Source organism: Carettochelys insculpta, chromosome 11 (assembly GCF_033958435.1).
Source record: "Carettochelys insculpta isolate YL-2023 chromosome 11, ASM3395843v1, whole genome shotgun sequence".
Taxonomy (NCBI): Eukaryota; Metazoa; Chordata; order Testudines; family Carettochelyidae; genus Carettochelys; species Carettochelys insculpta.
In genome coordinates, this window is record NC_134147.1 from 23576445 (window position 1) to 23603329 (window position 26885).

At 38.4% G+C, this 26885-nt stretch overlaps 1 protein-coding gene across 1 annotated transcript in view; it reads right to left on the reverse strand.

Annotated features, from left to right (window-relative positions):
* ERC2 (ELKS/RAB6-interacting/CAST family member 2) overlaps positions 1-26885 on the reverse strand; it is an 868752-nt gene that overhangs the window by 84068 nt on the left and 757799 nt on the right. The gene's annotated exons all lie outside the window — the stretch shown is intronic.

Sequence of the window (26885 nt, forward strand, 5' to 3'; positions counted from 1 at the left end):
CTGAGAAGTCAGCATTTATTAGCCAGGATCCCAATCCCATTGACTGGATGTGTCCAACTGTGAACAAGTTGCTTAATTGTTCTTGTTATCTTTAGGTTCCTACTTGCATCTCTGCAACCCTGCAAAGTGGCATGCATTGCTAATTCCATAAAAAATCAGGGCCTGACTCATTTTGTTAAATGGGCTTTGCATCAGGCCACTAGCAAATAAAATAAGATTCCACTCAGCAATGTACAGAAGGTAACTTTAAATCCAGCCTCTTAAGAGTGCAACACATGCTTCTGTCTCCTGGATACTAACTCCAGTATAGTAAATAAATGTGTTTTTTTAGCATGGGCAAACCTGGATCCTTTGGTTCAGCTTTGGCCTATGCACATTTTCTTGGTGGAACAACAGAGTGTAATGTATTTAAGTAGCAGTCCTTGCACAATTAGAAGTGATCATCACAAAATCTTCAGGGTATCAGCAAATTCTTGTGTAAATGGTAAGAGTCACACAAAAATACAGCATTATTTTTATTACTGAGAAAGAATATAATCTTGCTGCACATCAGCAAATGTCTTAGGGTAAAACAAATTCATATTGTCTTTAATGTATATAAAAATAGCTATTTCACAGAGGAGTGAAGGATATCCTCTTAGCCTGTGATAACAAATGTGTTTGATTTTTTTCCCTTCTTAGTAAGAAAGCAATTAGAGTTTCCCAATAAAAATATCCTTGTGTATATATAAACACTACTGGTAATAACGCAATTACCATACCCAATCAAATTAAATTGCTGTCAGTTGAGTTCCCACTGCTGATTAACTTTAGTATACTTTAAATCTAAATGAAGTCTTTGGTAAAGTGCACTTAACCATTTACAAAGGTGTCTCTATGATTCTATAAAGGGTAACAGCAATATATTATTTGCCATAATCAACCAATGTTCAAGGTCAAGGATAGCTCATATTGAACACCTTTTATAAAACCCTAAAGAAACAAAGAATTAAACTATGTTGCTTATTTTATGTGTTCCTTGCCATAACTTCTAAATGTAATAGTAACCTTTCACCTGCACACATTAAATACTGTAATTATGTAATTAAAACTAATTATGTAATTTATCTTACATATTTCTATCCTACAGGAGGCAGAGCAATTACTTCACTCATTGACCTTGGAAGAGTTCAAGATTTGAAGCACAGCAATGAGGCTTTAAGGTAATTTTAAAGTGAAAATGGAAGAACAGTGGATGTACAGAATTTATCAAATTAATATTCTGGAAAGAACACTTACAAATTTTATATTTCATATTTTGTATAATAAATCTCTTGGTAAAATAAATCTATTGATTATTCCATTCCCTTATGTATCTTCTTTAATGAGAAATATTAACATATTATTTATGGGCAAATCTTACCTACAGTACTTGCTATTTGTAATTGTATTTGGCCAAACAATGTAGGAGTGGCTCTGTATTTCCCTTCCTTTTAACCTGTGCCAATTTCTTCTCTTCTCAATCGTCTTCTCCCTATTATTTTTGTTTAGTCTACTCTACATTTCTCTCTCTTTTCCAAAGATACTCTTGTGCCTTTTTCCTTCCCTTTTTGGCTGTGTCTATACTAGCCCAAATCTTCAAAATGGCCATACAAATGGCCATTTCAAAGATTACTAATGAGGCACTGAAATGCATATTCAGCACCTCATTAGCATGCTGCTGGCCACGGCTCTTCGAAATTGTCACTTTTCGCTGCTGTGCAGCTTGTCCTGATGGGGGCCCTTTTCGAAGGGATCCCAGGAAATTCGAAAGTCCCTTATTGCTATCTGCTGAAACAGCATAGGTGCATATCAGTTAACGTTTGACGCAATAGGATCCAGGATCAATGAACTCAGAAAGAAGTTATGACAAATCTGACTGCAGCAGCAAACCATGAACTGTCTCTGATTTATATAACACATCTATCAGCTAATATAATAATAAAGTACACTCAAACTTCTGGACAATGGAGCAAAGGAAAATTACATATATATGCATAATTCTACCCAGGGGAGTTGAGGAGACTGTTCCTTATGCTTTCCTTTGAGGAAAAGGCCCCTTCTGTAAGAGAATAATAAAACTCAGCTATCAATAAATGTTGCCCCAGATTAGAGAACCTCACACTGAAGAAAAAAATTTACAAATGGTGCTATTGAAAAATACTGGATTAGAGGAATTGGGACAGAATCCTACAAATTGCCAAACAGCAGGAGATCAGCTTCTAAAACATCATAATTCAACTTCTTTCCAGACGTGACATTCTACAGGCAAAACAAGGGTGCTTTCAGCTGATAGATGTATGCTTTGGAAAAAGAAACTTATGTAGCACTTATGGGCGATTTCTCTAAACCCATCATCTATTTTGGATGATTATGCTTTATATGGATAACATGACAGCAGATTCTAAAGAAAGAAACAAAGGAGAAGAATCTGAATATAGGATGCATATGACTATATGCTGAAACTGCTGCATCAGAGAGCTAAAGCCAAAACCATTTGGGATAATTTGGCTGTTGTAGAAGCATGTCTTCAATATTTTGCTGGACAATTCCCCAGATTTCGATTTGAATATCTACATGCAAATATCAGCCCGATAATGGCTGAGATATCTGGAATGAATCAATAACAGAACATGTATACAACTTTTTACTGATTATTCATGTATTTTGTGTTATATTATTGATAGCAATGAACATTTTAAAGGTTTTGGAGGAAATAGTTTTGCATTTGCAGAAAGATGAACTGAATAATCTTACAGCTCTCAGACACCACAATAAAAGTGTTCAATGAAAACAGAATATCAATAGACAGATTGTTTCCAGTTCCAACTTCGCTATGATTCTATGAATTTTTTACTTTTCTTATAAACTGCTATTTTTACTCACTTGGAACAATCTCAAAATGTTCCATTTGGGGGCTGAAATTCCACATGCTTTGTCTTGTGCCAATTTTTTTTTTTTTTTTTTTTGAGAAAGCTTGCAGACAATGCATTTAGACTTTATAGTTAGGTAAATGAGAAAATTCTGCTTACTAATTTCAGATGGTTACACCCCACTCACAAATAATTCACAAATATTAAAGCACTGTACAACTTGAAATAAATGTCTTCAGTTCTCAACTAACAAGTACATTTAGTAAGCTTGGAGAAAATATCGTTTCAAATGCAGGAGTGCTGGGTTCCCAACACTGGCAATGGCAATTTCTGCATTATAATCCATTCATTCTCTGGGGCCACGTCTACATTAGCCCCTTCCTTTTGGAAGTGGCATGGTAATGAGGGATTTTGGCAGATGCTAATGAGGTGCTGCCATGAATATGTAGCACCTCATTAGCATAATGGTGACTGCAAGGAATTTGAAAGCGCTGCTTTCAAAATGCACACCACTCATGTAGACAGGGGCCTTTCAAAAGGGCCCCCTGATTTTGAAAGCCCCTTCTTCCCATTTGGTTTTGGGAAGAAGGGGCATTCAAAGTCCAGGGGGGTCCTTTAGAAAGTCCCCATCTACATGGGTGGCATGCATTTAGAAAGCGGCACTTTTGAATTGCACATGGAAACCATTATGCTAATGAGGTGCTGTATTTACATCGACGTGCCTCATTAGCATCTGCTGAAATCCCTCATTACCACGCCCCTTCCAAAAGAAGGGGGCTAATGTTGACATGGCCTGGTTGTCTTGAACATTGCAGGATGCAGGATTTCAAGATAGGAGGGCTGGTGGATGGTATCACCAGTGGTTCTGTTTAATCCTTGTTAACATTAACTTGTACTATTTTCTTCTCCACAGTTTAGAAATCATCCTTAAGTACAATTGCCTGAGTAACTCCAACATGAGCCATGCTGAAAGGGAGCAGAGGCCATGAAGAGGAGACCCAAATGCCTGTGAAAAGGGATAGGTTAACTATGTAAATAGCAGGTTTGGAGGACTGGAACTCCAGGCAGAGTTGACAAAGACAGGTGCTTTGTCTCTTGTTCATTCTACTAGTCAATATGGCTTTCCTGTCAACTATGGGTTTGAGTAGTTGTAAAATCAGTAGTCATCTTATTTTCATCATTACAGGGAGGGCGACTATGTAAGTATGTGAATGTATTGTGCATTAATAGAACACATGGTGCAAAGCAATTATCTAAAAGCTGATTAAGACATGTTGCTAAAAATTGGATGTTCTGTGAATGTTTGCTTTTTGGCCTTTCCCCAAACCTTTTCCCTAACAAGTGATGGAGGACAGCTGGAATGGACTAACTAAGAGATTTTTTTCCCCTTTGGAAGGTATTACTTGCATGTTATTACATTTACATAAAGGATTCTCATTTTTCCCATATACAGTATTGTGCTACAATATGTGAATGCTCTATAGCCACCTCCCTGCTCAAAATGGAAAAACGAATTATACTCACTGCCATTCTTTTTTTTCCTAAACCAAGAGTTGATGCAAATCTATTTTTGTTTGCTCTGTTTTATGCTGACAGCAATTAATTCTGTATGTAGCATAAAACATAGAGATATACAAATATCACACATTTTTAATCTGTGAGCAAGTTATCCAATTATTTTAGGTAAACTTCATGATCACAACCATTCTTACCAACTTTCATGAGATAGATTATTTTCCTCTTACAGGCTTAAGACTCACATGCTTAGCTATGAGGAATCTTACTCTGAGTACTGGTCATGTTTTACTTGCTGAACTTGAAATAATATATTGAATGTGCACACTCTGTTTATACATATTAGTAAAAAGATACTAAAAGCATGCTGAGAAATAATGTTCCATGCCTTGGGACTAAAATAAGTTCTCCTTATAAATAGAACTTGTGTAAATCACAGACAAAGTTGACAAATTTCATGGATTAGTCATGGTGAAAATATCAGACTTCATGGTTTAAAACAGTTTAATACAAAAGTCATATTAGAATGCCTGATTAACAAAGTTTCTACATATTTCTGAAGACTAAAATGTAATGATTGTGTACAAAAGTCTGTAAACATTTTTTTCCTTGTGCAATGTTTGTGTTTGGTATAACTCTTCCTCACCTACCAAATGCATTCAAAGGCTCTGAAATCTGCACTCAATTACATCATACATGATACAGTAAAACCAAAACTTCTACAACTCAAATCATAAGAAACATTATATTAATGCTGTTATGACCCATTCCTCAACTCAGTCACTTTTCATTGCCATTTAATAAAAAATGCATAGTCATATAGAAAAGACATACCCCTCTGCGTCAACAGAATTAGTGTGAAATACAACTGAAAATTAAAAAAGTTCATCTTTCAAGGTGATAGTTTATGTCTAGTGTACTTCATTAAAGAAAGAGATAAACAGAAAAATCTCCTCTGGAAATACCATTCTGAAAGAACATCTTGGTAGAATAGTAAATAAGTAAAATTAATAAAAGTGAAACATCTCCTAGAGCAACGAAAAACAATAATATTTTTCATGTAAAAGTTTTAAGTCATTTCTAATGACGTAATTTAAAATGAGGGCTTATTTAAAAGAGAAGTTACATGTAAGCATGTGATTCAAACAGATTTGTTGACTATATCACTATTCAGCCTGAAGCCTGCATTTCCTCTTTCTGGTAAGCCATACAGACCATTTGTCATCTTTGCACATAAAGACAGACAATTTGTCAGACATTTGCTTTTCTCTTTCTTTGTCTTCTGAACAATAACCTGCATATACATCGTGGTCGTCAATGTCATATATCTGACTTGAGAATGGAAATTCATTTGTGTCTCCATCTTATTTCCTTTGCATGCATTCCTCCTGGGTCTTATAGGATGTACTTAATAAGAACCACATTATTCTGCTAGAGGAAGTCCTTGAGCAGACTCTTAGAAGAAGTATGGCAAATTAGTTTCAGAACATGGAAGGTCAGGTTGGAAAGAAAAGCTGTAGTTATCTGCAGTACTTTTTGCAGTTCAGAAAGTAAGAAGAGGGGGAGGGGAGCTGAACTTTCAGGTGGGATTACTTGACTCTTTGTGACGGCTGTTATTTATTTATTCCTAAACAGGAAAGCCTTAAACATTAACTGTTAAAAACTGAAACTACATTTTTTTTAGTTAAACTGCACATTTTGAACACACAAACTATTTTTTCCACACGTTTAAAAATCTCTGTTTCCACAAATCAAGAAGACACGGACTTGGACATACAGGTGTAATCCCCAGTTTACGCGAGCATACTTGCTGTCACTCTTATTGACCTAGCATATTAAAATACCAGTGTAGTCACTGTAGCATGGGCAGGCGCAGCATAGGCTTGCTACTTCAAGTACAAACCTCCCTGAACACCTTTGGTATGCACTTGAGGTGGCTAGCTTGTGTCACTGGTAACTTTTGTCCATGCTGCTGTGGCTGCAGTACTATTTTTAGCATGCTACTTTAATGAAAGGTAGCCCAAATGTGTCCATGTGAGGTGCGAATCACACCCCAGCGTCAAGTGAAGATGTAGCTCCACAACCACACACATTAAAAGCATGTTAAAAGAAAAATATTTAGGTTGCAATACCAAGCACTTGAAAGGTGTGTAATGCCACTTTTAAGTTTGCTCATGCAACCTCCACTTTGGTGAATACATTATGATAGTCCTTAACTACATGATCACATGTCATTATTTCCACAGGTTCCATGTCTCATCAAGTGCACAGGCTGTACAGGTTAAAGGAACAGGAATCTGTTCAGTGCATAAATTATTTCTTATTAAGCTAGTATTTCAATGTGTGTCCCTATATGTGATTAACGGCACACCATCCAAATCCAGCCTTTAATTATTACAAATTACTTCACAGACTTTTCAGTGCTGCCCATCCTAACAATATCTAAGAGCCACATGACCATAAATGAACTGACCTGCATAGCTCCCCTGTGAGACAGAAAGTACGTTTATCCTGGTTTCACAGTTGGGAAAAATAGACGAAGGGCAAATAAGAGCAGAACATGCAAAAGTCTCCAAAATTTTTGAGTTCCTCAGTGATTGCCCCCCCCGCCATCTTCAGACACCTTTGGGTTGATTTTTCAAGAGTATGCCATTTTTATAGCCCTTCATATGTTCAAAGAGTTATAGACAGAATAACTGATTTATCCTGAAAATACCCCACAGAGAAAGGTGTGTACACACTATCTTAATTCTTAGATGGGGAAATACAGATAAAATGGTAAAGTGATTTTCCCAAAGTCACATATTGAATCATTGGCAAAGAGGATAAGGATTCATGGTTTCCTTACTTGCAACACTGTGCTCATTTGTTCACACTACCTTACTCTTAGGCTGTGGCCACACTAGACCCTCCTTTCGGATGGGCTATGTTAATGTGGCACTTCAGGATATGCTAATGAGGTGACATCATGAATATGCAGTACCTCATTAGCATAAGGGCAGCCATACATGCTTCAAAATTACCGGTTGTGAAATGCAGCCACCTGTGCAGCCAGGGGCTTTTCACAACAATCCCCTGATTTTGAAAGCCCCATATTCCCATCTGGTTTTGTTTGCCCATCCATATTTTCCACTGACTGATAGTTCAATCATGAAAGTTCAGGACTTCTGAAAATTGGGCCCAAGTGTTTCAAGATGGAAACCCAGCAAATAAGGGTTGCACAATGCAAACATTTTTGATTAAGTGTCTCATCACGTGAGTCCTACAGGGCAGAGCCCTAGATAAAACAAATTCTCCTGTCTGGCATTCTTTCATTCTTTTTCTCCCTTACCTTACTCACTATGCAATTCTAACTCTCTTTGTACCATTTATGGTGTACACCGAAACACAAAAGGACCTTGTGGCAAAAATAGTAAATGATCATATAATGGAAGGCTATCACGCTGCTTATGTAAAGGATGTAAGAATAAAGGTTGCACAAGCAAGCTTACAGCAGGCATTTCCTAATTTTCAAGTGCTTGATTTGCGTCCTAATTATTTATTTACATCTCCTGCATGCAGTTTACGATTTCTTAAAAAAAAAGAAAGTGCCAAAAAAATCTCAAATATGCAAGTGTAATGATGTTCCATTGTGTATCAACAGGAGGGCTTCAGACCTTAATATGCAGTGCTGCAGCATACATACATGCATACAAATAATTTAAAGGGAACATTTATTTGTTTAAAAACAACTGTTATTGTTGAAATTGAAAATAAACCTCTAACTTTTTGCATGGGGCTTTTTAAAAGCAGAAGTCAAAATAAAATCTAAATGTTGGTAAAAATTTTGAGTTGAGTGTCGTTCTTTAACTCTCTGCTTCAGTTTTGTGACATGGATGTAACAACACCCACCTCTCATTGGGATACCAAAAGGTTCAGTAACCTACATTTTAATGTGCTTTCAGATCCTCAGATGAAAACTACAGAAATGCGAAGTATGATCATTGGTACTATGAAGAAATGTCCAGTTCTGCCCACTACATCCTGTGCCTTAAGTAACACAGTGGGTATCGTATTATTACTAAAGGAATAAATTTTCATCAAACACTCTTTATAAAAATATTTCCCTGGAAATGTAACACAGCATGTAGTATGACTACTACAATTTTCCATCAACTATGAGTACATGGAGCACAGGTACTGTATTTAAATTATTTTACTTCAGCTTTTTGGCAAGAGTTCCCCTTAAGGAAACTTAAATTAACCTGAAATTTAGAGTCTGTTATCCCCAGGCTAGCTTTGCTGGAACTTTTAATATGGCACTGTCTATTCAACAGTTGTGTGTAAAATGCCAGTAAACTGGCCAGAAAAGAGCTGAAGGGCTAATTGCCTTTTAACTCCACTGTGATGATAAAGTCACGTAGAAAGAAAGGAAAAACTCCCACTGCTTTAACAAGTTTATCTGACTGCCGCTTTAACATTCTCTGTCTGCATGCACTTTAGTGCATTCACCAATAAAAGGATAAAAGCATTCAGAATCCTATACCCTCAATAACTAAAAAACCCCAGATTCAAAACGTATGCTCTGCTGGAAGCAGCCCATTAGCTCAACTAAGTTTTTGTATGGTATTTGACTTCAGCTACCCGGTATCGGCACAGAGTAACCACTAATGCAATTTTTCAGAAATAGTCCAGTTTTCTTTTCCCTGTATAAAGATTATACATGCACAGAAAATGGAAGAAAAGAGTTGTTTGTGTGTGTGTGTGTGTGTAGGTGGGTGGATGGATGGGTAAGTGCGTGCAAACAACCTTTTGAACATATTACCTAAACACCAAAGAAGACATCTTGGCTTCACTCAAATCAAGGGCAAAATTCCCATAGACATTAATGAGGCCAGGATTTCCCCCCAGAAGAACCAAATTTGTGTAAACTTTTATTTTGAGAAAATATAGTAATCTTTATTATAAAAGTTGAATGAAGACTTACATGAAAGTAAATGTTTTCCAATTATTTTCATTCACTGAATCATATTCTACACCATTTTCCTCCATTGCCATAGCTCTCTTTAAGAGTTCACTTAATTTTTACTATGTTCCATAGTGTCTTTCGACTTACTTGTCACTTTAGATAAACGAATAGTAAGCATGCAAACACAGAAGAGGAAAATCATCATGACACATGGAATAATGCATATCTGCAAAGAGCACTATATTCCAATGCTATTAAAAGCAAAGCACATTCTGCATTTCCATTTAAGTAGCAACATTCTTGTTTTCCTAGATCAGTGGTGTCCAAAAGGAATTTACCAATCACCACCCTTGCCCCCCAAAGAGCTAGGAACCGCCCCTCAGCCAGGTACCCCCGCCCTCACGCAAACTGCCGATGACTTACTGGAGGTGCTGCTGCCTCTAGAACCACCGTGTGGGAGCCATGCCATGGCCATGCTGCATACACCACCCCGTGGCTGGAGTCGGGCCATGCCACGTGAGCTGCCCCATGGTTGGAGCCTCCATTGTGAGCCATGTGGAGCTGCTAGAGCTGCAGAAGAAGCTACCTCTGCCACTTCGCACTTGTCCCACCAGAGAGCAGGGCACGTGCCTAGAGCTGGCAGAGGGAGCTCCATGATTCATTGCAGTTTGGAATATCAAAGTAAAGTTATTACATACTTTGGATGTTCTTCTACATTTTACATGTATTGTATTTTGTGTTGTAATTGAAATCAAGGTGTATATTATTTTTATTACAAATATTTGCACTGTAAAATAATAAACAAAAAGGCTGTGCCTACACTTGCATTCCTCTTTTGAGAGATATGCAAATGAGGGAAATCAAAAATGCAAAAGAGGCTCAGATTTGCATACTGGACACCTAATTTGCACATTCTTATTTCAAAATAGCCTCTTTCGAGAGAAGAAAACTAGTGGGCCGTTTCTACACAGGCCACTTCCTTTGGAAGTGGCATGCTAATGCACGGAGCAAAAGGTGCTAATGAGGCGTGGATGCATAATGTCACATGATTTGAAGTCCGGAAGATGGTTCTTCCGGACTCCAAAATGCCATGTAGAAGCGTGGCCCTGGGGGGCGGTTTCTGGAAGGAATTCCTTCCGGAGGCCCCTTCTTCCCCAAAATTTAGGGAAGAAGAGGTCTCCAGAAGAAGTATGTCCTTCCGGAAGCCCCGCCCTTCTACACAGCATTTTGGAGTCCGGAAGAACGGTCTTCCAGACTCCAAATCACGTCATGTTATGCTAATGAGGTGTGGGGAATTTGCATTAGCATATTTTGCTCCGCGTATTAGCATGCCACTTCTGAAGGAAGTGGCCTATGTAGAAACAGACCTTTTTTTATGGGAAGAAGGATTCTTTCGAAGATGGGGTTTACTTTTGCAAGAGCAGTGTCTACAGTGGTTTTCGTCTTTCAAAAGAAGCTATTTCAAAACAAGAACATGCAAATGAGGTGTCCGGTATGCAAATGCACACTCATTTGCATTTTCAATTTTCCTCATTTGCATACCTCTTTCAAAAGAGGAATGCAAGTGTAGACACATCCAAAGAGTATTTTTTCAGTTCACCTTATACAGGTACTCTAATTCGATCTCCTTTCTTTGAACGTGCAACTTACAAATGTAGATTTTTTTTTTGTTACCTAACTTCACTCAGAAACAAAACAATGTAATACTTTAAAAGCCATCAGGCCCACTCAGTCCTTCTTCATGTTCAGCCAATCACTAAAACAAACAAGTCTGTTTGTATTTACAAGAGATAACATTATTCTTACATACAAAGTCAAGAGAAAGTGGTAACTGGCATTTGCATGGCACTTATGTAGCTAGCACTGAAAGGTATTTAAGTGCCAGCTATACCAAACACCCATATGTCCTGTCATGCTTCAGCCACCATTTCAGAGGACATGCTTCCATGCCTATGATGCTCATTAAAAACAATGCATTAATTAAATTTGTGAGTGAACTCTCTGAGGGAGAATTGTATGTTTCCTGCTCTGTTTTACCTGCATTCTGCAATATATTTCATGTTATAGCAGCTTGGATGCTGACCTAGCACATTTTGTTCATTTTAAGAACACCTTCACTGCAAAACTCACAAAACACAAAGGCTATGTCTACACTGAGCCCTAATGCTGACGGTTTGATGCAAATAAGCAGCCTTGAAAATGCAAAATGATGTCTCATTTGCATATCCATATGCTAGCAGGGATATTCATGTGGCTAATTTGCATATTTGTGGTAGAAATCAGGCAGTGTGGACATGGTTATGTTGGCAGCCCCTTTTACTTGATTTTTCCTAGGCATAATGGGCTGCTGACAAAGGGGGTTTTTGCTGGCAGAACCAAATCCATGTTGCCTGATTTCTGCCACAAATATGCAAATTAGCATCATGAATATGCATCCATTCATTCAAATATTCAAATGAGCCACCATTTTGCATTTTCAAGACTGGTTATTTGCTTCAAACTGTCGACAGTAGGGCTCAGTGTAGACACAGCCAAACATGGTACCATGTGAGATTTCTAAGGACAGATACAGCACTCAATCGAAGGTTTAAGAATCTGAAGTGCCTGAGAGGGACAAGGTGTGGAAAATTAAGAAAATTAACCTGTCTGTGGCATATGACCCAGATAATAAAATGAACATGTGTCAGTCCACTCTGTTTTGGACTCTTATTGAATGTATCCATGTTGGTGATGGGTTCCATACCCCTTCAAATGATGTTCGCAGCATGAAGCGATATGACTCTTTTAGCACATCTGGCATGTAAATACCTTGCTGTGCTAGCTACAGAAGTGCTATGTGACTGCCTATTTTCACTTTCAGCTGACACTGTAAACAAGAGTCAGGCAGCATTATCTCCTACAAATTAAACAAACTTGTTTGTCTGAGCGATTGATTGAACAGGAGGAAGGACTGAGGGGACTTAAATTTCTGTTTAAAATCACTCCGTCTTCCATTGACTTATTTATCTGGGTATACCTCATTTAATCATTTCCCTTATGTTGTGCTGGTACACTTTTACACCTTCAATTCACTGCCTGTGACATTCAATAGGTCAGTCTTCTTTGGCTTTCATTTCAATACCTGGGTTTAACACGGAGCTGCTGGTGGCATGTGATATACTAGGTGACTACTGGTCCCTTCTGGTATAAAACTGTACGCATAGGTCTATGCTAGAGAGTTTTGCTGACAAAACTCACAGAGCACCCACACGCAAAATGCATTTTGTCAACAGTATGTCAATAAAACTCGGCACTTTCGTTGACAGCCTTCTGCCTCTCTGTCACAAGGCAGACTGCCTTTCTCAACAGAATGTTTTTCAAAAAAAAAAAGTGTGGATGCTCAGGGGGGCTCCCTCTCTTGACAGGGCTTCTGGGTCACTGGGCAGCCCTGTCTGCTGTTCTTCTGGTCAACCATTCTGTTGAGAGAGGGCCGTGCAGTCCAGCTACTTTCTGTTGACAGAGCAGGTCACTCTTTCAATCTGCTTGTTTATGTAGATACACTCTGTCAACAGAAGTTTTGTTAGAAGATCTCTTCCGACAGTGACTTCTGTTGACAGATCACTGTAGCGTAGACACAGCCTAAAACTTTTATGGGAGTTACATCTACCCCTTCAAATATCACCCTGATATTCATATTGAGCTCAATGCTGAACTCCTCTACCAGTCAAGATTCCCATTGTGTTCATAGCTTTTCAGGACAAGGATGGTACTGCAGATAAGGATACGCACAGGTTGGGTCTACACGGCACATGCTTTCCCAGCAAGTTCGTGCTAATGAGCAGCCTTGAAATTGCCGTGTGGATGTGCCCCTGCCAGCAAAAAGCCCCTCTGTCACCAGACCCTTATGCCTGAAATTTTCACGTCCACATGGCCTGTTTACTGCCAGCACCCCCTCTGCCGAGACCAAGCTCTTGTGTGGCTATGCAAATGAGCCACATGACCATTCTAACGAACAGCCATTTGCAATTTTGTGGCTACTCATTAGCACGGACCTGCTGGGAAAGCCGCACCATGTAGACCCAGCCATAGACAAGTTTATAAACTGTCATATTTTCCAGAATCATTGGGGACATTTTTGTAAAATATTCACGTAACAACATTTTTAAAAATATTTCTTTTTTTTTCCTTAGACCAACAGTAAATATATTAGTGTAGGTCTATGGAATAGACATTCTTCTAGCCATAGAATCTGTAATTTAAAATGTTTTATTCTCTGCATGCACCTGCATTTTACAGACAGTGATTTTGGAAGCTTTAAATTTTTACAATGCAAATAACTCAAAAACTGTTTGAAAATTATAGGAGTTGAGAATTTGTAACAAGGTGGTTTTTGGTTACTCTGGAACTCCATTTCTAGTTGTTCCTAACCAAAATCGTTAAATTTAATTCTGAAATTTCATTCAATTTTGCTTATGTCATAAAGCTCAAATTTGCTAACCAGATCCTCTCAAGTAAAACCCCTATATGGAATCTGTATTATCACTTTGTAAACAGTGTTGATGCATGGTATTTTGCTTTCTCAGACTGTAAATTCTACATATTTATACCTGAACATTGGTCAGTTAGGTCAGTTAAGATACTTTTATTGGCTCAAAATAACTAGCTACAGGACATGTCAAATATTTTGACAGTGCTTTATTACCCTTTAAACTATTTTATCTCATAAGGGCACAAGAAACTGCTGGGCAGGAAAAGGTCATTTGTACAACAAGCCTGTCCCCTTTAATTTTATTTGAACCCCACATATCTGTCACCATATCCTTCGATGTTCCCGCTCATCATAAAAATGTCTAGCTGTCTTTTAGACCAATTTATGCTATTTACTTTGATTGCTTTTTTGCTTCTATGACCTTATCAGCTACAAGTCAATGTTTACAAATTTAGGCCTTATAGTTTTTTTTAAAAAAAGAATCCATACATTTTTTGACCTTTAAGTGTATAGATAAAGTTTACTTAACGAAGCTGTGTTTTATCAAAAGAATGAAACATCAAAAAATCTAACTGTTAGAAGGAAAATTGTATAAAACTAGTCGTTTAAGATAAAACATTGAAATTTAAATTGCAGATTTTGTCCTTTCATCAAATCTGTCTTCGTACTTTCAACTTCACATACCAATCAAGAAGTAAATACTTAGGCTACAGTTACACTAGCGAGATTTGTAGACAAAACTGGGATTTTGTAGACAATATTCGTGGAACATCTACACACAAAATGTGTTTTGCCAACAGAAGCTGCAGAAAAAAGGCTGTGTAGATGCTGTGGGGGCCTTTTTGTTGACAGAGCAGATCAAAAGACCAATCTGCTTTTATGTGTAGACGTGATCTGTCAACAAAAGTTTTGTCGGAACATCTCTTCCAACAGTAACTTCTGAAGACAGATCACTGTAGTGTAACTGTAGCCTTACTGATTACAAAGATATCAGCAAACTGATCCCCCTTTTGGTCACCCAGATTTAATATATTTCACTAAGATTAAAGGCCAACTATCAATCAAACAGATATGTTTTCCCTCAAATTACACAATAGTAATTTGTACCAGTATCCTTTATAGTCTCCTGAATAAAGCACTCCAAAGTTAAAAATGCCAGAATTAAGGCTACCTGAGTAACCTAAATATAACCCCCTTGTTTGTACATATGTATGCATATATGGTACTGTACTGTCTTCAATTACATGAACAAAATCTTTTCACCAGGGCCCATGCCTCATACATTGCACAAAATGGACAAAGTTGTATTTAATATTGTTTTTTTCATGGTTGTTCAATCGTGGTACCATGCCTTATTATTCAATATTCACATTTTGCTGTGAAGACAAAATTATTAATTTCCTCAGTTTTCCTATAGTGTTCATCACTATGGTATTTGTATGCAACAAAAATATTAACACTTTTTTTCATAACACTCCATGAGATAAGGGTGACATTATCCCCATTTTACAGAAGGATAATAGAGGCACATAAAGATTAAAGTCAAAACATAGGGTGCTCAGTTTGAAATGCCTAAAACTGATTTTTCAGGGAACCTAGCATTATTTAGCACTTCATATATTCAAGTACAGTTCCCATTAACATCAGGTGCAGTTGTGACTGTTCAGCATTTTTGGAAATCAAGACCTTGGTTCTCAAGACAGGTACCCAGAAAATGAAGCACATGCAATTAGTGATTACCTCTGCAAAATATGGTTTTAGTGAATTGACTAACATCACATAGGAAAAATTATGTTATTTACCTGCATAGTAACCAATGTTATTTGAGATTTGTAGTCTGTATAGATATACCAGTTGGTGAATGCATCTCAGGCCCTACTCTTCTCTGCTTCACTTTGTGAGGGTACAGAGGGCAGGCCCAACCTGCCATACTCATTTCCTTTCCCATTACAAGAGCCCATGCAATCAGAACTCTGAAGTGGTGAAGTAGGGAGCAGATCACAGAAACTTCTATTCAGGGGGAATGTGCTTAGTAGTGTCCAGAACAAAAGGAACTGTATTTCTTGTTGAAGCAGACACTCAAGGGATGGGTACATGAGAAAGGATGGGGAGGGATGCTGAAGTGGTAGAGAGAAGAAGTGAATAGTGTAGACTCTTTGGAACATTTCTAGTACCTCACACGCTGGCTACACTATGAGATAAGTTTGAATTTACAGCAGTTAGCTCAATATTACCACATGACTGTCTTCACTGTAAATAATGTGCCAAATTTGAATATAAAAGACAGCTCAACTGTCTCCCTTTCAATAGTGGCACGAAAATTTTTCTTCAGTAACATGCAAACTCTTAAGTCATTAACAGAATGGCCCACTCCATTAAAATATTGATTCACCGGTTTGTGGATCTGGAGTGTTTTTATGTCTGTTTTGTGCCCATTAATTCTTTGTCTAAGGAAGTTAGAAGTCTGTCCAATGTACAAAGCATCTGGGCATTGTTGCCACATGATGGCACATATGATGGTAGTTGAGGAACATGAGAATAGCAGTCCTGGAATCTTTCCTTGCAACAAAGCCTGTTGCCAGCTTTGTCCACATATCTTTTGTGGAAATACCATCACTGGACCTAAGCAGGTTATTCACAGAATCACAGGCACATTCTCGCATCACTATTGAAAGGGAGACGGATGAGCTGTCTTTTATATTCAAATTTGGCACATTAACATGTGGTTTGAACCGGGACTGGAATTTTCCAAGTCACTATAGGGGCTCGTTTGAATACTTGGCTTAATCTAATTCTTGACCTTTTCCCCTGCTTCTACCCCCCTACTCTCTGATTTGCTCACCTTGATCATTTTTTTTTCTGATTTGTCCTCCTTGATTACTATTTTTGGTTCTCTGTGCCTTAAATATTGAGTCTGTTCTGGTATTGGCTATGGTCTGAAGAAGTGGCTCTGTCCCACAGAAGCTCACCTAAGAAATTCTTTTGTTAGTCTTTAAAGTGCTACTTGACTGCTTTTTTGTTTTGTTTGAAATTACTTAGGTATGCCTGCAGAGGGCAGCCAACCAGTAAGAGTGGCACACTGTGATTTGTTTTTGCCATCTCCCTGGAACCTGTGTCTAGTGCATCCAAGACCATATACACCATGGTTCTGGCCATCAAACACCTTCTGAAAGAATGGTCTAGAAATTCCTGTGATCATGTGGCAGCTTGTCAATACATTGGTATTAAGGCAAGCCAACTGATGTGGTTCCATTCTGTTAAAACTGCCTGGTAGTTCGGAATCTTCTTCTGAAGGCTCAAAATGGAATCTGTGCCTTAAGTAACTGGGATGCCACTTCCAGTCTTCTTTCCACCAGGCTCTTCCCAATCTACACCTTCTCATCATTTCTGACCCTTTTTCTCTGCATTGAGATCAGGTGCTTCCATCCTCAATGTATTCTGGGCTCAGCAGGTGTGTCACTGGAGTGATCCCAGGTGAAACAGTGTTTCTGCTCTCAAAAATCTCAAAAGGAATCTTTCTGATACAAAGATCACCTTATTGCAAAATTAAACCCCTTGCTCCAAATCATAGAGGCACTAAAGATTGTCAAAGGAAAAGTCTCTAGAATATTTTACATTGGGCAAGTCAATATATTTTATCTTAGCCTTGTTCTTGGAAATCACTATGCTGCCTTCTAAAGTAAATCAGCCAGAGGCAGACACATGGCAAGAAAAACTTAATCCCAAGTTCTTAGACATTAGACAAGATGACTTTTTTACAGTCAAAATCTACAAATGCCAATCACTCTAGTTTAGATTTTTTTTAAAAAAACCAGACATCCCAATCACAAAATTGGTGCATTTGAAAGTACACTATACAAGGCTTGCAATTTTTATTTTTATCAGAGATAAAATTTAAAACACCTTGAATTGGTCAAAATACATACATTTAGTCGCATTTATTTTTGTGTATTAAAACAGAGATAGTTCAGGTCATTGGAATCTGCAGGCTCATATTATTAGGTGTTTTTGAATAATCTTTTGGTCAGCAGCTATATATGAAAATATTGACAAATCTCTGAAAGTACAACAAATTCTACACAGATTAATATTAGTCTGAAACATCAGGATAGAGGTGTACTATTCACTATTTACCACTTATAAATAATCAATTTTTCTGTCATTTTAAACGTTTCAACTGTACAATCACAGAGAAGAAACAATAACATTACACTCAGGTGATCACTCAGACAACGGAAATGGCAAATAATCTAAGTCAATAGTTCACAGCCAACCCAGGGTTTGGAAATTCTTAAAATAAATTATTAAATTTATAACAAATAGTTTGTCAATTATGTATCAGTTTGCCAACAATTCATGAACAAAAAAGGCTCTTGATTCTACTGCTTCTTTCTAATTTCCCACTCTCACAAACTCCATGGCAAGTACTGCTGCTAGATCTTTATAAGCTTCCCCCTCTACTCCCAAACTTTTGCATCCCAGAACAATACTTGAAAACTGTTGTTACTTACTCACAATTCCATCTCTTAAATTGCTCACATTACAGTTCAGTTACAGACCTTTATCTAAATGGTCTCATGGAAGTCAAAGTTTGAATTCTACTTTTGGATGTCACATGACCTCCCGCGTGACATACGTCAGATACTTTCTCTCTTTACCTCAGTTCCCCGAAATGGGAATAAAACTTCCTTGGCTTGAAGGGGTGTAGTGAAGATAAAATTAATTAATCCTAAGGCCCTCAAACACCACTTAAATTAAAACCGTAAAAAGGTTATAAATAAAAAAGAAAATGGTGTCCAAGCAACCCTCTAGTGGTATGACAATGAAAGTGAACTTAGTTTTAGGACTTTAGCTAATACCCTTTCAAGTTAATAGCAGATTTTCAATTGACTTCAGAAGGTACTGGTTCAGACATGACTGGATGAATTTCAGTTTTTATAGAGAGGGTCTTACAGCCATGCATATCATTGGTAGACTCTAACCATTCACCAGAGTGACATGACATTTAATATTTATTTTTATGGGCTACTAAATTTTTGAAACTCCAGTCAATGTACTTGCAGGGCACTGAAAGCATTTATTTTATTTTCCGTTAGGTAAGATATAAACAATATTAGCAACGTTTCCCATTCTAAATATAGCACATACTTGCTGGTATCAATAACAGTTTACCTATGTATAAAAATTAAAAGAAAAAATATACTATACTATACTAATGCATTGCTTTTTAAGCACATAAAAATGAAGTGAGAAGCTGATAGCACTAGTTAATGTATTTTGCCTCCTTTTAAGTAACATCCCACCTTTAGTTTCGATTTGTATACTAACTCTACAGAAGTGCGCCATGGATGTATTTATCCAGTGGACAAAGTACTCCTCCTACAGTAGATGGTGTTTGTAACAACCATGTGAAATCCTGATTCCATTGAAGTCAATGGCTGTCAACCATTGTTTAGTTAATAAATGGAAATGTTTATTGTGATGGGAACTCTCACTACAAACACCACCTCCAATCTATTAGAAGGGGAATTCTTGAATTCGGGTCATGCTAATTTGACATATAAGTTATTCAGTACTATCTGAAGACAAAAAAAATTGCTGATTCCTTACAAACTTGCCTCTATGCTGAGCTTAGCTATCAAGATGCCTTAAACTTTAACTCTAAGCTCATTTGGAAGAATACAAACACACTATATCTTCCTTAGGCTCTTGGGGAATGATGTTCTTGGTAAGTTAAAGCTACTGTATTTTCCTTCTGTGGGGACCTTACTGAAACTTAGCCTCATTAAATTAATACCTCATATAAAGTCAAAATGGCTGGCTCCCAAGAATGACGTTATATGGAAGATAGATTTACTAGTTTATTGCATTTCCTTTTATCTTCAGCCAATCCACTTCCACAATAGAAACTAATTTTTCGCCAATAAAATTAGAGTGCAGAAAAACGTTGATTAACTCTACAGTTGAAGTAAAATTAGTAAATCAACGAATGACAAGTCCTTCATATTTAAGTGAAGATAAAATTTTGAACCAGTAATTTATTTGCCCATTAGGTTCTGTCAGCAACCTAAAGGGCTCAAACTGAAGTTAAATCCAGGATACATTAACCCATTAAACAGCTACTGTATTGTTTGGGGGGTTCAAAAGGTGTGTCTTTATTTCTAGAAGGGACTACTTTTAAAGAACATCTCTATTGTTTAGCCCTACACAGACTTGTAAATAACTTCCTTTTAGTATCTTACTGGTGTTTGCATAACTGTATACATATGAAAGCACTTTATTTATTGAAGAATTGTCTCATCTCATGTTTGGTTTGTGTTCTTGTACAATACAAACATGCAGAAAGGTATAATATTAAATGTATTCATTCCTGAAAATGAAAGGCAATGAAGTACAAGCCAGAGTGAAATTCTTCATATGCATTAATTTAACCCCGCTATCCTTCATCATGCATTCTTGCCCCTTTCAAAATAGTCCTTGATGTTTAGCAGCTTGAGATCATGTATGTCTGTTAAGCTGCTAGTTATGTGGAAACAAAGTTTTTAGGAGACCCATAAAATCAAACAAGATCAGATTAAATATCTGCTCCTGAACTGCACAGATATACTGCTAGTCACTGAGCCAGCCATTTTGGTTCTGAAAGAAATTAAGGGTAGTGAACCATGATGTGCAGCTTCATTCAGAGCTAGTTAAGCACATTATCTGAAAAATTAAGTAGTTGGCAGACCCTTGAGGTCATCAACTGGGAAAATAAAAAGACTGATAGTTACCTTACATGTTTGGCACTAGCAGAGACTAAAAGCAGCCTTATATAATGATAAATCTTATTATATCTCTGATTTCCTATTGATTAAGAATGTGTGCAGTTAATTTTCATTTTGGAAAAAGAAATTGTTGTCAGGGGAATTCTTAAAAAAATAAAGAATAAAATAACAAAAAACCCACAACAAAAACAACACATCACAGCCTTATGAATTCCATGGCATAAAGGCTACAACTTTAATCCCTTGCTCCAGCTTCCTCATGCTTGCAGAGACTTGAATCACTCTAGCTGACACTTCCTCTGCCTTCACCCTCCCCTTCTCTCCCTTCCCTCACCCTGGATCATGTTAAAGCAGGGGTGTTGGGATTCACCTCTTCTACTCTTGCCAATTGCATTTCCACCTTCCTTTCTCTTTCTTCTCTTTTGTACCCATTCCATCAGATTCTTCCCCCCTTGTATTGCTGTCCTCTCCATCCCCCTTCTCTACACAGGCTGCATCTACACTATGACATAAATTCAAATTTAAGGCAGTTAGCTCTTCACTGTAGATACCATTTGCTCGATTTAGGGAACAGTAATATCAATATCATAATATTGTCTGTACCTGATGGGTATAACATCAAACTCAAATTTGAAAATTCAATTAAAGGCCAGTGTGGAAGTGCCACATCTTAAAATCAAATATATTAGCCTCCAGAAGTGTCCCATATGTAACCCATAATGCCCCACAGTGCTCTGTTCTGCCCACTGCTTTCCAGATGCACAGGAATTAGGTAAGAGGAAGACCATGAATTTCAAAAGGGGACCAGGAAGGCTGTGGGGTTATGTCTGTATGAGAGCCTGAGAATGTGTTTCTTTCTTTGCTATTAGCATTGTGAGCAACTCTACCCATTACAAATAGACTCTGCATGGAGTTTGTGGTTCTGTCTCTACACTGGGTATTTTTTTCTGTGCTGCCTGTTGCCAGCTGCTGCCCTGCCACACCACATGGCATCAAGGCTATTGTGGGGGTCTTGCTTGCATAAGAGGTCAAAAAACTTCTCAGTGGTTTACATTTGTGCGCAGTGCCCCCCTTCCTCCCCCACAGGTGCTATGCACTCCGGGTCTTTGCCACACTCAGACACATCACATGGGTAGCCCCCAACCTAATAAAAGGATGTGCCTGCCATTTGGTGCTGACCATGCTGCCAGGCAGCACCATTTCCTGGCTTGCATGCAGTCAGGGCTCCAAAGGTGGGAAAGATTTTCAGGGGCTTGCTGCTGCCGGGGGGAAGTCTCCCCCAGCTGTTAAGATATTTGGGTAGGACTACTTCAACTGGCCCCCACACCAAAAATATTTTCAGGGCCTTTCTTTCACTGAGTGGAAGTCTCGCCGGTGGCTCAGATACTTGGGGGTTTGCTGCAGCCAGGAGGGGAAGTCTCCCTCAGCAACTAAGCAATTTGGAGAGACTAATTCAACTGGCCTGCCACCGAATGCACACCCATGCCCCCAGCAAGGGACACATGGGGCTTGCTGCCACCAGGGAGGAGTATCCCCAGGTGGCTAAGATTTTGGGGGGCTTGATGCCAGGGCTTGCCACCACCATGGGGAAGTCTCCCTTGGCAGCTAAGATACTTGGGGGCTTGCTGTCTTATTAAAATCCATATTCCGTCACAATCACACACATTCTCCTCAATGTCTTCAACTTCCCATCTGACTAATTTGGTTTACTCCAGCCTTACGTCTCCTCAGGTCTGCTGATGTGGAGTGGGGGTGAGGAAGCGAGCAACTGCTCCAGAACCCAGCAATTCAAAACGGTCCAGGGATCCTGGCCACAACTGCTGCTACTGCGGCAGCAGTGGTGGCTAGAGTCCTGGTCCTATAAATTGCTGCTGGATTGCTGAGGGGCATGCTCCAGGCAGCTCTGAAAGCTTCTCTGTGGGTTGGGGGAGCAGAGGAGGCTGATGCGGAGCACACTCCAGGCTGGCTGCTGCTCCTTGTGGGAGCGTGGTGCCCTCCTCCACCTTTCTCAGGCGGCTCAGCCTGTCTGTCAGCTATTCTCTAACTCTCCAAACAGGCACTAACTTGATTCTATCTTCAACAAGCAAGTCTCTCTCTCTCTCTCTCTCTCACTCTCCATCTCCGAGCTCCCTGTCCTTGGGCAACACATCAATGTTGATGATTTCTCTTCTATCTCTGTTTTCTCCTTTATGCTTTTTCTTCCTTTATATTATTGTTAGGTCTCCCCATTCTACAGGCTCCATCAGCTCTGTCCAATTGCAGGATCCACCCAGCCAACCCCCAGCCTTGGCACACTCCCAACATCCATTTCTGTCACTCTTGCACTCATGAGGTGTACTGTTTCCACTAGAATTTCCATGAACATGCGATTTCCTCTACCACAATTGTGTTTTCTTCTCCCCAATTCTTCCATTTGCCTAGCCAAGCAACTCTATTTCTCCACCTTAACTCCTGAATCCACAATCCCAGCTGCTTATTTGCCACCCTGGACATCTGCCACAAACCATTCCTTCTTTCTAACTTCCCTACCTGTCTCTGCACAGTATCTTGCTGATTTTTTGTATGCTATTTGACAGACAACTCTATTCATATGCAACCAAAGGCTTATAGGTCTGATATGAGATATCATACTGATATGATAGGATAAAAATTTTGCAAGTGTAACTAGCTAGGACTTTCTAGTGTTTGGTTTGGTTCCACCAATAATTGTAATTTTTTCTTGGTTTCACAATTATCTTTGGGTGCATCTACACCAGGAACTAACTTTGAAGTTAACTTTGAAGTTAGGCGCTACATCGAAGTTGCCATCAGAGAGTCTACACACATTTTCCCTAACTTTAAAGCTGTGTATGTGTAGACTCTCACTTCAAAGTTGCTTACTTCAAAGTTATACTTTGAAGTAAGCAACTTCAAAATGATTTTTGTAGTGTAGACACAGCCTTTGACTATTTAATTAATTTAGCCAAGGTTAAACACAAAAGAAACTCTTAAACCTCAATAATCATCTGTCCTATTATAACAACTGACAGACTAAATAGAGCATTTAATAGCCATGTTAAATACGAGACATCAATTAAATACAAAGAATCATTCATCAACAAGCAACACCTACTGTATTTGAAACAGCTAGTATAAAATAGACAAGAATAAAATGTAGCCGAAAGATTCAAAACAACTCTAAATTTTGATTACCACCTTGAACAGGTCAAATATTATAAGTTTTAAAATTATAGCTGCAGAGCAAAAAAAAGAAATGTTTTAGGGATAAAGATGTGACAGGTTTGAGTGACAAACTTCATTCTGAGTTTTGCAAGCCTCCAACAGATTTAAATCTTGGAACACCCAGCATCCACCCTTACTTCTAAATATGCTCAATTTAACATTCAACATTTGAAAAATAGCTCCTTTTGGCCCCAATACTTGAGCTATAAATCTTGCAGACTGTTGATACAATAAACATTAATCATGCCTCACAAGAGTTCAAACACGTAAATGAGAATGTCTCCCAAACATTGGTTGTGATTGGAATAAATTCCCTTCAAGACAATGGGACCATGTGGGTGAGGTAATATCTTTCTTGGACCAACTTCTGCTGATGAAAGAGACAAGTTTGTTTCTAGCCCTAAAGAAGACCTCTCTGCAAGGTCAAAGCTTGTTGCACTCACCAGCAGAAGTTGGTCCAATAAAAGAGACTACTTCACCCACTTTGCCATTTTAATTTTCTGGTACCAGCTTTGCTACAACATTCCAAATCAATGATTCCTTTAATTCTGATCTCCTCTGAGGACATCAGAAACACCACCAAGTTTGAATTGCAATGGCTAGAACTTTACAGAGGGGAATCAACATAGTACCATGTCAGATATCCAGAGTAGAAGTTGGTATAGATGCAGGGCAGTAGAAAAAATAGTTAAGCTTTTTAATTATCTCTTAATACACTTTTAACTCAATGTAATGCACATTATGCGTATTTATTCACCCCTTTCTTGCATTCTCTCTCACTCCACAATTTTGGGAGCATTTTCTACAGGTGTTGCTATCATGTGGTTAATGGTAGAATACACTAGAGGGATCAAAACTGATACAACCCAAAATGACAAGCCCAATAACGTAAATTATGTGCTAACAGCACAGTACAGACATGTAAAGTATAAAAGGAATGATCAGTACCCACAACACAAAACCAAACAATGTTAGATGGTAGCTATCAACTGACTACATCCTGCCTTTCATTCTCAGTAGTACTTTGCTGTCTCTAGTTTCCACCTTTTCACCACTAACCTGGTCACAGCTTCTTCTCAGGCAAAACACTAAGGTTGGGTCTACACTTGCCCCCAGCTTCAAAGGGGGCATGTCAATCAGGGTGGTGGGAGATTACTTATGAAGTGCTGAAATGAATATGCAGCACTTAATTAGGCAAATTCTCCTTTGTGGCAACTTTGAAGCTTCCAACTTCGAAGTGCCAGCGTGCGTGTAGCCATGGGCACTTTGAAGTGCCCGTGCTACTTCAAAGTCCCTTTACTCCTCAAAATTTTGTTCCAGCTACACGCATGCCAGCACTTTGAAGTTAGACACTTCAAACTTGCCACAGGGGAGAATTTGCTTAATGAACTGCTGTGTACTCACTGCAGCACTTCATTAGTAATCTCCTGTCATCTTGATTAACATGCCCCCTTCAAAGTTTGGGGCAAATGTAGACAAGCCCTAAGTCTGTTTTGCTGTGACTGATTCTTTTTGTTACTTTAACCCTGGTATAAAATATGATTAGGAGTTAATTTTACTAAGCAAAACAGAAAATCCTCCCTTAAAAAACAAACAACCCACACAGCTAACGAGTGCAAAATTTAAGCACACAAAGAGGCTGTTGCCCAGCACACAAACAGTAAACTGCTGAACAGTAAACACTGAAAAATCTGCGGCACCTTCCAGATTGATGAAGTGGGTCTTAGCCCATGAAATCTTATGTTCCAAAACATCTCATAGTCTATAAGGTGTCAGAGGACTTCTTGTTGTTTTTGAAGATAAGGACTAACTTGGCTACCTGTCTGATAATTGAAAAATCTGTCTTTCAGATGAGACATTAAAATGAAGTCCCTTCTATGTTCTGGTGAGAAGACAAAGTGTACATTTAACATTTAATGGCGCTTTTTGAGAACACTAGGAAATTATCTTGGTATAGTCACCAATAATTCCTTTCTCAATAAAATATGATTGAATAAATCCACGTGTTTAGATAAATCCACATTTAGAGATGGCTATAGGCTGAGATCTCTGGTTTATTAATTTTAATCTTTCAAAATTTGGTTTCATTCTAATGGAGCACGAAGCCTATTTTTTCAAGGCTTCTTGCTAACCAGTACTCCAGAAAAAAACTGTTTAGTATAAATGACACATTATGTTCCCAGGGACCAAGAGCTGGTGGCTGAAAATGGTATTTTTGTTGATGAACACAGTCAGCATACTCATCAACTCCTAGCTCTCCCAAGGTCTGTGGATTCTGGAGGAGTCCACTGCTGGGTGCACCCTGGAGTCTGGAACCCTGAGCTCCCTACCAGGACATCAGGCCATGTGATAGGCCTGTCAGCAATTCAATATACTTTAATCGAACATGGAATCCTCCTGCAAGACACTGATGAATCAGAATTTTGACAAAACTCTTTTCTCAGAAAATGTCCAACAAGCTCACCTAATGCTGCTAACTGTACAAACTACATTAGGATATTCCCAAATTCTGGAGTAAATGTTTTCTCTCCTACACTGATCTTGTGAAGAATGACCAAATGTTCCTAACTGGTGGAAAGCTACTATTTTTGTCGCTCATGCTTATCGAAGTGGAAGACTCCTTGGAACAAATTGTAACATTACATGCCAAGAATCTCTTTGTGTTACTTTTCCATACTAAAGGGGAGAGAGACTACTGACACCACCATGGAACTGCCTGCTCTGTATCAGGGCAGGAGTCTGAACCCCCTGCTTTATGCTAAAAAGGATTTTTTTCTGTATTTGTTCACTTACTCTAATTTTCATATTTAGCCAGACACACTTGCTCCTATCAGCAACTATTTAGAAAGTGACAGAGTGACCATATTACAAACTTTTAGAACTGTAACATTTGAAATTGCCCAGCACTCAGTTATAGCAGTGCAGCTTGTTTCTAGCACCTCTTTTAAATGGAAGACTTTCTCTCACATAGATGAAATTATGAGTTTTACACACCTGCATGCCAGTATGTGGGAGGGATTTAGGATTTACATGTGGAAATCAACTGTAGAAGAGGAGAAATACCACTTTTATTACAT